Genomic DNA, 15,501 nt, shown 5'->3' with positions numbered 1-15,501 from the left:
CTTTTTTTCTTTTTCTTTTTCTTTTTTCGGTTGAAGATAGAGGCAAATGTATGGCAGAAAATGAGTGAGAATGAATAAGAAAAGAGAGAAAGGAGGTGGGAGTATATGCACAATTTGTCCATCCATATACCTCCTGCTTCATCCTCCATGATCTTTCTCCATCTTTCTCTCCTGCATATCTCAATCTTTTATGGAAAATATAAAAACTAAAGTACTACCAAACTCGTATAAATATGTGCGTTGGAATAAATATGTGATTAATCCCTTGGACTTGGGCCACCTTAAACTTAGTCTAGCTTTTTACAGTTTGTTTTGCAGATGGTTGTCTTGTTGGGTTGAAGATGGAAATTTTATTGTAGCTAATTTTTACTTTTGGGATTTGGGGTTCCAAATGGTTGGGGGCGGCGCCTCTCACTTTTCCTTTGGGAAGTGGCTTTTAATTTTAAGGTTTTCCGATGGATTATAGAGCGTCCTCGTTCAATTCCAGTTGCGATAAATCTTGCGATTATTAAATTAGTCTTTTGGGAAAGGGGGAATTATTGATATAGTGTTCTCTCCCGTGAAGGGTGAGAGGGTTTAAAGGCCGAGGTATTCAGGCCTGGTTTGGTACTGAGATGATTCTGAAAAAAGTTGGTATAAAAAAAAGCTGAAAGCTGTTTTTGTGTTTAGTAATCATTCAGCTTCAGCTTTTTTTCACAGTTTTGGATGAAAAAAAAGCCAAAAATAAGAAGCTGCAAAACCCAACTTTGAAAAACTGACTTTTTTTTACATCTGTTTTACATAAAAGTTTACCAAACACTATAATACTGTTTTTTTTTTCAAAAGCACTTTTACAAAAAAGTTTACCAAACACTTTGCTGCTTATTCTCACATCACAGCAAAAACAGTTTTTTTTCAAAGCACAACAATACCAAACTAGCTCTCAATTAGGAGTCTTGGGCTTCCTAGCTTGGTCCTCGGGTTTTCTCTTGCGGGATCTGAATGCCTGCAGTTTTTTAAGTTTCTAGTTATTTGTTCTTCAGTTATTGTGAGGAAGGAAAAGAAATTCAGATCTAAATTTTTCCTAGCTGTTTGGTTGTTGATTAAAGTTGGAAAGCTTGAAAGAGTTGGTATTTTGGGGCAAGCGTTTCAAATTAGAGTCAATTGCTCTTCAATTTGGGAGTGCTTTGGAGCTCTGAATCTGATTGCTTGTCTCCTAGTGATTGCTTGTAAGTTACCTAGGGATGGCGAGACTGATATGCGGATGTGGGTTGCGAGAGCGGAGCTGGTACATGACTGGAGAAGGACTGAGAAGGGTGCTGGCTGTATCCAAGAGGTGAGTACTAGTTCCTGGCTTGCTTGTCCTTTTAATAGGATTAATAAACTTAATATTGTTTGGTTTTATTTGGGTAATATGTTGATGGATAATCAATTATAGATTGATTTTATTGGTACTATTTTAATTGTTTATTGCTGTGAGAATTTTGTGTGCTGGAATTTAGCTTGGCTGAATATGTTTGCTCGTAATTGTATGTTTAATCGTCACGATGTAGTGATTCAGGAAGAAAGTAGGAATGTGGGGGAGGGAAGTAGGCTTGTGGGGGATGTTGTGGCATCCATTATGGCAACAGAAGCTGCGATATCCTCCCTTAGGCCAAGTATGAGAGTGTTATGTCCAAGTAAAAAAGTCCATGAGGAGATTGGAGAAGAAATATCGAGCTACAAGAATTTGCTTAAAGAGATAGATTAATGAAGTGCATGACTTGGAATTGTAGGGGTCTTGGAAGACCTGATTTTAGAAATAATTTTAATCTTTTGTGTGCTAGCGTTAAGGTGGACCTTTTCTGTTTAATGGAAACTAAAATTGATGTGGAGAAGGTCCAGGGAAACTTTATGGAAGGTTTTTTGATAAGATATTTAGTTGTAGCCCTACTGGTAGGGCTGGTGATCTATGTTTAATATGGAACTCGTCCAAGGTTGTAGTTACTGTTATCACTTCTACTTGTCGTTATTTGCATTGCTTAGTGAATGATCCTTGTTCTAATCAAGATCAGTTTTTTACATTTGTGTATGCTTTTCCTAAAAATAGTTGTAGTTGGAATTGTGGGAGGATATTCTTAAACTAGACCCTAAGAATAAATCGTGGTGCTTAATGGGGGATTTCAATAATATAGTAGACATAACTAAGAAGAAAGGAGGTTGCCAAGCTAACTTCATATATGACCAGGTTCATCAATTTTTTAAACAGAGGAAACCTTTTATCTCTAAATGCTTCTGGTGTCCCTTTTACTTGGTGCAATAACCAAGTTGATAACAACAGAATTTATGAGAGACTTGATAGGGCTATAACTAATACTTATTGGTTAAATGAGAACCCGAACCATAACTTGCATAACTACCCAATTTATGGGTCTGACCATGGACCTATTCTCTTAACCTACAATTTAAAAAATTATTATAAGAATAATTATCCCTTTAGATTTGAAGCTATGTGGCTTCTTTATCCTGATTTTAAGGATTTTGTTAAGAATGCCTAGCGATGCAATGAAGTGTTTGGTCCCATTGAGACTTTTAGGGCATGTGTTGGGACTTTCAAATATCTGATTAAAGGTTGGAATAAAACAACTTTTGGTAATTTAAAGGAGCATCAGGAAAAAATCCTTGGGGACCTTGCTAAGGTGCAAGAAACCATCATGAAAAACCAAAATGTTGATTCAGAGATTGATTTAGAAATAAAGCTTGGTGAGGAACTTAATTCAACAAGAAAAAGTCATGTGGACGCAGAAAACTAAAGTCAATTGGCTGCAATTAGGTGATAAGAACACAAGGTATTTCCAAACGGTGGCAATTGTTTGAAAAAGAAACAAAGAAATGAAATTCGAAAGATTAAGGATAGTTATGGGTTTTGGTGGAATGAGGGTGAGGGTCTAGAACAGGCTTTTGTGCAGGACTTTAAATTGCAGTTTTCTTGTGATTTTCCCCCTACTCTTATGGATATCTCTTCTATTGCATATATTATTGATCCTTGTAATGACAACCATCACAATGAACTTCTACTCAAGCCCATTGAAAATATAGAAATATGGGATGCAGTTAAAAGAATTGGTGCACTGAAAGCACCAGGTCCGAATGGAATTGGTCATGAATGTTGGGATATAATCAAAGATTCGGTGAGTGTTATGGTTAAGGAATTCTTTGAAAATTGTACTATCCTGAGGCTTATTGATCATACCAACATTGCCCTCATCCCAAAAGTGGAAAATCCTGAGGTGGTAAGTAATTATAGACCAATTAGTCTTTGCAATGTGAGCTATAAAATCATCACGAAAATCATCATTAAAAGGTTAAAGCCACTTATCGACCATTGCATATCTGGAAACCAAGGGGCATTTTCTCCGGGATGTTCTATTCATAATAATATTTTGATTGCGCATGAAATGTTTTCTAGTTTCAAAAGTAAGAAAGGAAGGACTAGAGCAATGGGAATAAAACTGGATTTAGAAAAAGCATATGATTATCTTAATTGGGAGTATATCAGGTAAGTGATTTTTAGATTTGGTTTTGCGGAAAGATGGGTAAACTTAATTATGGAATGCATTACTTCAACTTCCTTCTCGATTTTAATTAATGGTTCTACCCATGTTTACTTTTACCCTAAGAAGGGAATTAGGCAAGGGGATCCTTTATCCCCTTATATTTTCATTCTTTGCATGGAACCGTTAATTAGACACTTTAACGAAATGGCCACTACCCCTACATCGCATATTGGTATTATGTCCTCTCCTAGTGGATTTAGAACATCAAATCTAGTTTTTGCAGAGGATTGTTTGTTATTTGCTAGGGCAACTACAAAAGGTGCTAGGAATGTACTTCATGTTCTTAATATGTTTGCCAAAGCTTTGGGTCAAAAGGTAAATTTTCACAAATCCTCACTTTATTTTTCAAAAAATACTAATGCCCAAACTAGAAATGCTATTGTGAATGTTTTACATATTCAACATAAAACCACCATCGGCAAATATCTAGGCATTCATAATATTGTGTTTTGAAAAGATCTAGTGAATGAATGTGAATTAATCAGAAGAGTTAATTAAAAGCTTGCTGGGTGAAAGGCTAATACTCTCTCTAAGGTAGGAAGACTAACTCTCATTAAGTCCAACTTATCTAGTATGCCGAGTCATATCATGTCTTGCTTTAAATGTCCTATTTGAGTAACTTAGAACTTAAACAATGAGTGTATGGACTTCTTTTGGGGGAGAGATAGGAAGTTAAAACCTATGGCTTGGAAAAAAATTGTGTACTTCTAAGGATCAGAGGGGGTTGGGTGTAAGAATAGTGGATCATTTCAATAATGCATGTTTGGCTAAGTTAGGATGGAAAGTTTTAAAGGATGATAACAATTGGTGGGTGCAAATTGTTAAAAGAAAGTACATAAAGAAGGATGATTTTTTTTAGTTGCAAAGTTAAGCAGAACCACTCTTTGGCCTAGAAAGGGATTTTGAATAGTAAACATGTTATTAACAGGGGAATTAGATGGGTTATGGGTAATGGTGAGGATATACTTTTTTGGACCCATCATTGGGTTTTTCCTTATCTATTGTTCCAACTGATTCCTGAAAATCAACGACAGAACATAAATTGGGACACTAAAGTGAGTGAGTTTATTGATAATAAAAGTTGGGATAGTGTTCGTCTGTCCCAAGTGTTGGACCTAAATGTTGTGAGGAAAATTTGTATGGTGCCTATTTCCCTTCAAAATAAAAGTGACAATTTCGTGTGGGAACACTCCTCTGCTGGTGAGTTCTCAATCAAGTCAGCGACTTAGATTCAAAGTAATAATAATCAAGAAGTTAAAAGGCAAAAGCCCTTTAAGAACATATGGAAGTTAATGATACCTCCAAAGGTAAAAACATTTGTATGGGTTAATGATACCTCCGAAGGTAAAAAATTTTGCATGGGTTTTTACTCATGAAAAACTTCATACTAGGATGAGATTGAGTAAATTTATTCAAAATATTGACAAATTGTGCCCTAAGTGTGGTAATGAGGATGAGACTCAAAATCATCTTTTTCTTAATTGCGAGCATGCTAAAGAAATGTGGAACCTCTCTCCAGTAGGTCCTTGGAAGAATAATTTGACTCAGTTTAATAATGTGTTAGATTGGATGGAACTAATTGACAATGTTGAATGCAATGATTTGAGTGATCTTAGTAAAGCTATTTTGAATTGTTGGCAAATATGGAATGATAGGAATAATAAAGTTTTTAGAAGTATGATTCTTAATCCGGCTAGGAGTATCTCCATTGCCACAAGTGTAGGCTTATCTTTTTTTAAGGTTAATTGTAAGAAGATCTCTAGGGGTGATCCTTGCCACCAACACCCCATTTGTTGGCATCCTTCTCTCCATGGCTATGTAAAATTAAACTTTGATGAGTCGGTTAGTTTGGATCGCTCTGCAGCTGCTTTTGTTCTTAGAAATGAGGAGGGGCAACATGTTGGTACAGGGGCTTTGAACCTTGATGGCGCCACCATTTCGGTTGCGGAGGTCGTTGCTTTAAAGGAAGGGCTTTTGCTCGCTAGGCACAAAGGTGTGAAGAAGTTGATGGTGGAAGGGGATTCTAAGCTTGTCATCCAAGTGATGCAAGATGTTTGGATGCCTCTTTGGCATCTTAAACCTATGATAGAGGACATCAAATGGTTAGCTTCTGAATTTCAGCATATCAGTTAGAAGCATATTTATTGGGAAGCTAATTTTGTGGCAGACACATTAGCTCATGTGGGCCTCATTGTTGCCAACCCACATTTTTAGGATTTTTGTCTTCCAACTTCAACTATGGAGGCTTTTAAATTTGATTGTATGGGAAACGGTTGTATTAGATGTTTTAAGCTTTAATAAATTTCTTCTTCATGCAAAAAAAAAAAAAAAAAAAAAAAATCATTTGAATTGGAGATCTTTCCAAAGGTATCAAATAAAATGAACTTTTCATCATAAATATGTTTCATGATCTTGCACCATTGATTTATTCTATACATTTTAGTAACTATATGATCTACGATTGAAATGATTTTTGTAAGAATGATCTGCAAATGAAGATTAAAAAGTTAAACAATTCCTATTAAAAAATTTGTATAATCAAAATACGTTATTCGTAAACAAGAAATAAGCTCATTCTCTCTATGGTAAAACAAAACCACACGGAACAATGCATGGATCATTGGGCAGGAATTTGTTTGTCCGAAAAGTACTGTAGGGTTCAACGTTCCATGTTTGTTTGAATCAGGTTTTAGTCCATGTTCAAACTTTCAAAGATGGCGAAGTCAAACGGTTGATAATTTGTCCAGAAACTAAGTTCATATGTTTCTCACGTTTACATATATATTACTAGCATATAGGCATACACAAAGTGTGTGAGAAATTTTTTTAAGAGAATGTGGAAGTACAAAGTTTTTTTTTTTTTTTTTTTTTTTAATTAGAGATATATTAGGATTACGGGCTAGTTTGGTATTGCTGTGCTTTTTAAAAAATACTGCTTCTACCGTGCTGTAAAACTAATCAGCTGTAAAATAAAGTAATTAAGTGTTTGGTAAACTTTTATTGTACAAGTGCTTTTAACAAAAAAAAATGTTCAGGTGTTTGGTAAACTTTATGTAAAACTCACTACTACAAAATGGTCTTATTGTGTCGGTGGCGGAAAAGACATTTGCGACACCATCTGAACATGGCGTCGGATTTATTGTCGGTTTTAAACGTCATAAACTATCTATATCGCTTTTAACCGACGTTAACATTTAATGTCTCTTATAACCGACACAGAATTTAATAATTTTTAAATACTGGCGTCGGATTAAAACAACCGCGTCGCTTCTAAGCGACATAAAGTTGACGTGTCGCTTATAACCGACACTAACTATTGTTTTTAAATATTTTAAAGCTCGCGTCGGTTCTAACCGACATAGATTTTAATTTTTTTAAAATATTTTGAAACCCAGGGTCAGTTGTAGGCGACGGATAAATGGCCTTTATATACTCTCCCATGTGTTTTCTTTTCCTCTCCCGCATCTTACTTATTTGTTGTTCCAATTTATAAACCCCCCCCCCCTCCTCAACGGTGTTTTCTTGTTCCTCTCTCCAATCTTTCTTATTTGCTCTTCCAAGTTCATTAATTCCTTCTTCACCAGTAAGTTTTTCTTGCTTCTAATATTTTTATTTTCTCCTCTTATGTTTAATTTTTATTTACAATTTATTTTTGTAGGGAGTTTTTTGAGCTGGTTGAGTACATGAAGAATTGATCGACGACGGGATTATTACATAATTCAAGTTTCTATCACTTAATTCCTTAAATTTTAAATTGTATAATACACAAGTTTATTTATTTAAAATTCTAATTTAAGTACTTAGATAAATTTCTACTATTTCTGTTAAATTAATTAATTTTGTCATTTGAATTGTTATGAGAAAATGGAAATGAATAATATTATAAGCATCTTGCTTCTAATATTTTTATTTTCTCCTCTTATGTTTAATTTTTATTTACAATTTATGTTTGTAGGGAATTTATTTGAGCTAGCTGAGTACATAAAGAATTGATCGACGACGGAATTGTTACATTGTGACATCCCACATCGCCCAGGGGAGTGATCCTCATATGTATATTCTCATCCATACCTAGCACGAGGCATTTTGGGAGCTCACTGGCTTCAGGTTCCGTAGGAACTCCGAAGTTAAGCGAGAGGGGGCTAGAGCAATCCCATGATGGGTGACCCACTGGGAAGTTGCTCGTGAGTTCCCAAAAACAAAACTGTGAGGGAATGGTAAGCCCAAAGTGGACAATATCGTGCTATGGTGGTGGAGTCGGCCCGGGAAGTGATCCGCCCCGGGCCGGGATGTGACATACATAATTTAGGTTGTTTTCACTTAATTCCTTAATTTTTAAATTCTATAATACACAAGTTTATTTATTTAAAAATTCTAATTTAAGTACTTAGATAAATTTCTACTATTTTTGTTAAATTAATAAATATTTAGTCAAATTAATTAATTTTGTCACTTGAATTGTTATGAGAAAATGGAAATGAATAATATTTATAAGCATTTATGTTAAATTAACAATATTAAATATAACATAAACTTATAATATTTAGTAATATAAGAATATATTATGTTAAATTAATTTGTTTTGCACTCTAATTGTTATTTTAATTTGTTTTTGTTGTTATTTTGATAACTTTGATATCTTTTTGTTGTTATTTACTAGAATAGATTAGATGAGCATAATTTTGATAACTTTTTGTTGTTATTTTAATTTGTTTTCACTATAATAGGTGTTGAAAATTAAAAAATTGCAATCGTGATAGAGTTGGAGGGTTGAAAGATAGAAATTGAAAATTCTAATAGTTATGCCTACTTGATAGGGATTGAAAGATTGTAGGCATCTTAGTGTCAACGTAATATATTGCCCTCCAACCCTATGTTCTCTCCCTTTCCCAATCATTAAAATCTCCAGCAGATTTCACAGCTTAAGATCCAAATCCCTCCCCTCCAGCCCTCTGTTCTCTCCATTTCCCAATCACCAAAATCGAACGAGACCTAATTGTTAAAACCCAAAATACCTGACGGGTGACGGTGATTTCAAAATGGGCCTCGTATCCGAGGGGACTACGGGCGTGGTCAGAATTGTCGAAGACTATGGAGACGGTGGCCTTGGTGATTCCGACCTAGACCTACTTGTAGACGAGCTCCTGGAGGTTGGCGACGCGAACCTGCTGCAAATTGGTAATTCCCAAGACGAAGCAGATGGAGTCGAGGATGTTGGACTTGCCTGATCCGTTCAAACCCGTTATGGTGTTGAAAAACTCGTCGAACCCGGGCACCACCGTCCTCGTCGCGTAGGACTTGAAGACCTCTAAGCATACCTCCTTGATGTACATATTTGGGACAGATTTCTGCATGAAGACGGATAATTCCCATCTAGGTTCTTTTTCCCCGTCTTGTCTCAGTTGTCGAAAAAGAAATTGATGTTCGAATCTGCGTGCTTCGGACTCAGGACGATGAATTCGACCTAGGTTTTCACAAGCTATTTCTCTGTGTCAGTGAATGGAGTTCTCTGAATTCGACCTTGGTAACAAGTGCCGAACTTGACTCGCTGAGGGACCTCATCATCTCGAACAATCGGATTCGATGATTTGATACGATGAGGAAAGCGAGAAGAAGAAAGAGGGTACAATTGGGTTTAAGAAAGTTTCATTAAATGTTACTGTTCATCCGCCTACTTTGAAAAAAAAGCTGGTTTTAAGAAGCAGCAAAATGCAGCTTCCATTTTTCTGCTTATTTTGGCTGGAACTTTGAAAAGAAGCACTTATTTTTACATTTACCAAACACATTTTACACCCGAACTTTTTTTTATAGTAGTTTTTTTTAAAATCACCTCAACCCCAAACCATACCTACATAGGTGAGGCTTTGAAAAAAAAAACAGCATCCAACCACAAACAAAACAGCAAATACAGTAGTTTTCTGTAACTCTATATTATATTACACACACACACACACAAACGTATGTATATGTATATTACTAGCAACGATCCTTATTTTTTTTTTTTAAAAAGGTTAAATTTTTTGGAACTTTAACGAAAAACTCCTGGTACTGTTTCACTTTAACGAAAAACCACATTTTTATACTAAAAAGTCAATCCTGGTACTATTCATTTTACGCTTTATTTCGTCATTATCGTTAAAACTCAAAGTTTTCAAGCCTTTTTCATTAGTTTTCCTTAAAAAAATTTCATAGTCTATGTGATGTCATGGCACTTTTAATGTCACATTTGTGGTTAAAAAGTTGTTAACCAAACTCTCGTGATGAGCTCCGTTAGCAATTGAGGTCCAAACTTAAATTATTGTTAGTCTCCTATCAAATAAACCCACATGAATTTCACGTGGAGAGGCTAAATTTTTCTTTTCAAACCAAATCAAGAAACCATAAATATATGTCGTCAGATATATACTAGGCTTAAACTGAAATTGGAATTGACTTAAAAGAAAAGGAGGTTTAAAACTTGAATCACGTCGAAGGGTGAGACTGGTCGGCTATGGATCCAGCGAAAATATGAATGAGGGCCTCTTTCTTCTCCTCCATCAACCGACGATGGATCCGTTTGGCAACAAAATCAAGCAACTCATGTGAATCCTTGGCGAACACGAGGGATGGGACTGATGTTTTGGGTGTCACAACCCCTTGGTGTTTTGTATTAGGTTTGGCAAGAGATAGGCTTCCGTCCCTCTCTCCTTCCACCTACCGCCTTCCTCCTCCTCCAACTCCAGTTAATGGTTGCGTGGTTTACTCCATGAACCCCTTATTGTTTGATCAACATTTTGTGAGGCTTTACATGACATTGGCATGTCATGATCGAAATTTTGCACTTGTCATTGGCATGTCAAAGACAAGTCATGACACACATTATGCTGACACTTTGTGAGTCTTGGCATGTCACGACATACATTTTCCCTACATGAGTTGAGAAAAGACATGACAAATCTAAAGTCACAACATAACTTGGAAAAAAACATGCAAAGCTAATGTCCGACAAGACTTATTTTGCGAGATGGTAGCCAACTTTTAGACCAAGAAACACTTTACTCAAGTGTCGTCGTTCAATTTTTTGGGTTGGCCAATGCAATAACAAAAATTGCTTTCTTGGACTATGAAATATGTTCACATGACTTAGGACCCCAATATTAGATGGTCCACTTTTGTCATTCATTCATCATCTAACAACCCACAAATTATAACAATGGTGAGCATCATATTGTGCAAGGAAAATGTCGAGATATTGAACGCATTGCAACATGCCATTGACAATGTGCATAGGTAGCCATAGCCTCGCTTGTTATTGGCATAAAGCGAGGCTCGAACGCCTTTTGAAATGTCATAGCAAATCACATGAGTTGTACTAGCCTCGCTTGTTGTTGACATAAAACGAGGCTAGATGTCAAAATACATGGCAAAGCTAAAGCCCCAACATGACTTGGAAGAAAAAAACATGGCAAAATTAAAGTCCCAACGTGAATTTGGTAGCCAACTTTAAGATTGATAAACGATTTTGCACAATTGTCGGATAGGCCAAAGTGTGAGGAATTTTTGCCCAATTGTTGACTAATAGCCTCACCTCTCGAAACATGAGTAATTTGAAAAGTTTGTGTGTAGGAAGAAAATGGGAGAGACGAATCGAAGCGACTCAAGGCTGAATCTCAGTGGATCGTGGCAGTAAGGCCACTCTGCCACTTACAATACCTCGTTGCGTATTTAAGTCGTCTGCAAAGGATTCTACCCACCGTTTGGTGGAAATTATAATTCAAGGCGGACACCGCAACTCGTCTACCACGATGACTTAACCATCGACATGAACCTTTAGGGGTCGAGGCCCCTACTGCAGGTCGGCGGGGCGGCTGCATCGCGTCTAGCCTGGATTCTGACTTAGAGACGTTCAATCATAATCCAACACACGGTAGCTTCTCACCACTGGCTTTTCAACCAAGCGCGATGGCCAATTGTGCGAATCAACGGTTCCTCTCGTACTAGGTTGAATTACTGTTGCGACATTGTCATCAGTAGGGTAAAACTAACCTGTCTCACGACGGTCTAAACCTAACTCACATTCCTTATTTGTGGGTGAACAATCCAACACTTGGTGAATTCTGCTTCACAATGATAGGAAGAACCGACATCGAATGATCAAAAAGCAACGTCCCTATGAACGCTTAGTTGCCACAAGCTAGTTATCCCTGTGGTAACTTTTTTGACACCTTTAGCTTCAAATTTCGAAGGTCTAAAGGATCGATAGGCCACGCTTTCACAGTTCGTATTCGTACCAAGAATCAAAACCAAATGAGCTTTTACCCTTTTGTTCTACACGAGATTTATGTTGTTGAGCTCATCTTAGGACATCTGCGTTATCTTTAAACATATGTGTTGCGCTAAGCAAACTCCCCACCTGACCAAGTCATTGGCCCGGAATGGCTTAAGAGCAAACCTTTGTTCCAAAAAAAGGGACGATGCCCTGCCTCCGATTCACGGAATAAGTATAAATGTCCATATATATGTAATTAAACTATGAACAACCTTCAAAATTTTGATTTCCTGATGTGGCTATTAGTTTTGGGGTTGGACCTAGAGCTATTAGTTCTGAATATCTTTTTCAAAGCTTAAACATTTCCTATCTGTATGCGCTTATTAGTTATGAACCCTAGCACCTGATAACAAATGATTTTGGTTTCTTGATTTGGTTTGAAAAAAACTAATCTAGCCTTTTCATGTTAGATTTGGACCTTAATTGCTAATGAGACTCACCACGAGGGTTTAGTGAACAACCTTTTCATCATGATGGTAAAATTGAAAGTATCGTAACACCACATGGTCTACGAAAAAAATTGACCTAAAAAATAATGTCATTTACACATAGTTGATAGGTTTAAGAAATTACACCAATGATTATATTTAATGGGTTTTTATCACAAATGGTCCCTGAAATTGACTTTCACCATCAAGATGATCCATGAAATTGAAAATCGATCAATGTAGTCCCTGAAAATAAGTGTCGCAAATCAATGTGGTCCTTCCGTCACAATTATTTTAAAAATTATGTTAAGTACTGATGTGGCATATAAATGGGCCCCATAAGTTCTTTTTAAATCACAAATAGTCCTTGAAATTAACCCGTGACATCAAAATGATCCCTGAAATTAACCCGAGACATCAAAATGGTCTCTAAAATTGAAAATCGACCAATGTAATCCCGCAAGTAAGTGTCTCAAATTAATGTAGTCATTCCGCCACAATTCTATAAAAAAATTTGTTATGTACAGAAGTCTAATTAAATAAAAAAAATTACAAATAGGTTTAATAATTAATAAAAAGGTTATCAACCCAAAAACCTAGTCTTGCAATCACCTCTGATCCCAGTCCACATTTCTCTACCTTCATCTATGGTAGCCTTCGCTGTCTATTCTCTAGAAAAAGAAAATCCTTAATACACCCATATTTACATACTTTGACACCCTTCACCAAATTGGCCTTGGATCAAGATCACCCTTGGTGACGGCTTGGTTTGGCGACGACTTCTGTGACATCACCATTAACATTTAGGCAATCAATATCCTCACCACAACCTTAATCTTGGAGAACTTGTTGGGCACTCCCCTGGTGATCTGGTGTTGCAAAGAACAACAAGATTTGCCTTGAGATAATAAGGTTCTAGTCGAGGCACGTCTATTGTTGGTTGAAAATTATTTCCAAACCCCCTCTTAGGCCTTGGTTAAGCATTGTGCCTTTGAGAAATCTCTCTTTAAAGTAGGCCCTACTATAAGAAAAAAAAATTTCCATCGTGCAAAAAAGTATTTAGACAGATTTTTTAATTAGTTATTAAATTATTAATCCACATCAACACATAATAATCTTTTGGGGCTTTTAGATTCAGGTCCAAAAACATAGATGGTTTTTAGGAGTGAGTCCAATTACCTAATTATATGTATTTATTTATTTTTTAATGCTCATTTTATATTTTCTAAAAATATTAAAAATCAATTAAAATCTTCTAATATTATGCATTTTCAACCCCAAAAAATATAATTAATATCTTATAACAAAAAACATAATAATTAATATCTTATAACAAATATATATATATATATATATATATTGACATAAATCTATCTGCAAATCATTATACCCTAACTCAAGTAACAAATATATGAATGTATATCATACCTATAAGTAAGATATGAAACCTAACTAAAAGGTAGAAAAAAAACATAATATATCTACAAGCAAAACACATGAATCTTACTTGATTATAAAAAAGAATCTGTCATATAGGTAGATAAATATAATTAACCTGTGATATAGGTTGATTATATAAATAAAAAATAAAATATATAAGTGAGGTTTAAAACGGGATAAAGAACAAGAAAGAAAAAAAAAATCAAAGAGATAATTAGGAAGAAATTTGATTTTTATAATAAATCTTATCATTGAAGAGATAATTATTGATAATAAAATAATAAGATTTAAGGAATTGGACTTATTTTAATAAATTGGACCTATATCAAGTTTCCCCTAATTGTTTTTTATAGAATTAGGGCGAAATGACCATATTTATTTGCAACACCTATTTTCAAGGACTTCATTAATCAATTTTCAATTTCAAGGACCATCTTGATGGTGTGGGTCAATTTCAAGGATCATTTGTGATAAAAATCCGTAAATCTTGTGCGGCCCATTTATGTACCACATCAGCACTTAACAGAATTTTTAACAAAATTGTGATGGAAGGACCACATTGATTTACAACACCTATTTTCAAGGACTACATTGATTAATTTTCAATTTCAGAGACCATCTTGATGGTGAAGGTCAATTTCAATGACCTTTTTTTTATAATAACCTTATTTAATAATTTTTTTTTTTTAATACACAAAAGTTATTCACAATTAAAGTGGAAATTTTGACTAAGTTTTAATAATTCAATAGCGATCTCAACATTTATGGATTCGAATTCAAGATTTAAATAACTTGAAATTTGTATTTTGATTTCTCAACTATATAATTATGCATTAGTTCGATCTGTTCGAAGTTCCACATTTTCTCTCACATACTCATAATGTGCACATGATAAAAGAAAGAAAAAGAAATGCATGTTTAGCTTGCGCCTTCTAAGCATGATGGATCTCATTCCACATTGTTTCATATATAGACAATGCAGCCGTGAAACTTTGAGGCATATGTGATAATCAAGACGCCTTTTAGTTCCTTTTTATTAATTAAATTAGAGCAAAGATTCTAAAGGAATTCATTTGATTGATTGCCTCTTGTTATTGACACTTCTGAGGTGCTTCACATGTACCACTCCCAAAACAAAAAATATAGTGTTTATACTACTAGCTGGGAATGCTTAAACATATACTTTAGTTAGTACGTTCACTGCATATCTCTTTTAGAATATTTGGTTTGAAAACTGAAGATCTTTCAAACCCCAATTAGCTTGATAAAAGCACGTGCTTTGCTTCACTATCTAGTTATGATGTTTGTTTAGATAGTTCATTTCTTATTTGCTTTGTATTTCAGGCCGGTGCCGTACATTAGCGTCGTGGGTAATTTAGTGGAAAGTTTAACATTGTCTAATAATCCCCTGCAAAACATCCAGTTTGAACAATAACATAAACAAACACTTAAAACCGTCCTCAATCAAATCTCACTCTCTCTATCCCTTCCTTGTATAAGAAAATTAAAACATCCCAGTTTCCGATATTCGCCAAATAATAAGATAATTAACATATTTTGTGTTGGCAATGGTTTGATTGATTATCATATTTGCTTGGGCTTGAAATTCTGATTTGAGCCGAGTTGTTAGAAGTCAGCACAGAAAAAAGGTTGTAAGTTTCGGCTCAGTAGTGCAGTGTTGGTGGTGCAATTGAGTTCTAAACGAAGCAGGATTGCTTAAGGATCAGGATTGGCTTCTAGATAAACTTTG

General features: G+C 35.3%; 1 long non-coding RNA gene and 1 pseudogene across 1 annotated transcript; one reads left to right on the top strand and one right to left on the bottom strand.

Annotated features, from left to right (window-relative positions):
* The first annotated feature begins 928 nt into the window (after positions 1 to 928).
* On the top strand, positions 929 to 4,791 carry LOC148691864 (uncharacterized). The gene is made up of 2 exons (XR_015954640.1): positions 929 to 1,315; positions 1,533 to 4,791. It is a non-coding gene; the product is annotated as an uncharacterized LOC148691864 (long non-coding RNA).
* Positions 4,792 to 11,198: 6,407 nt separating this feature from the next.
* On the bottom strand, positions 11,199 to 12,120 carry LOC148691863 (25S ribosomal RNA; annotated as a pseudogene; the record flags this gene model as incomplete).
* Positions 12,121 to 15,501: the final 3,381 nt, after the last annotated feature.

The sequence above is a fragment of the Pyrus communis genome, chromosome 13 (genome assembly GCF_041283825.1).
Source record: "Pyrus communis isolate YQ-2024b chromosome 13, ASM4128382v1, whole genome shotgun sequence".
In the NCBI taxonomy this organism is placed as follows: Eukaryota; Viridiplantae; Streptophyta; class Magnoliopsida; order Rosales; family Rosaceae; genus Pyrus; species Pyrus communis.
This window is presented reverse-complemented; position numbering and strand designations above follow the sequence as displayed.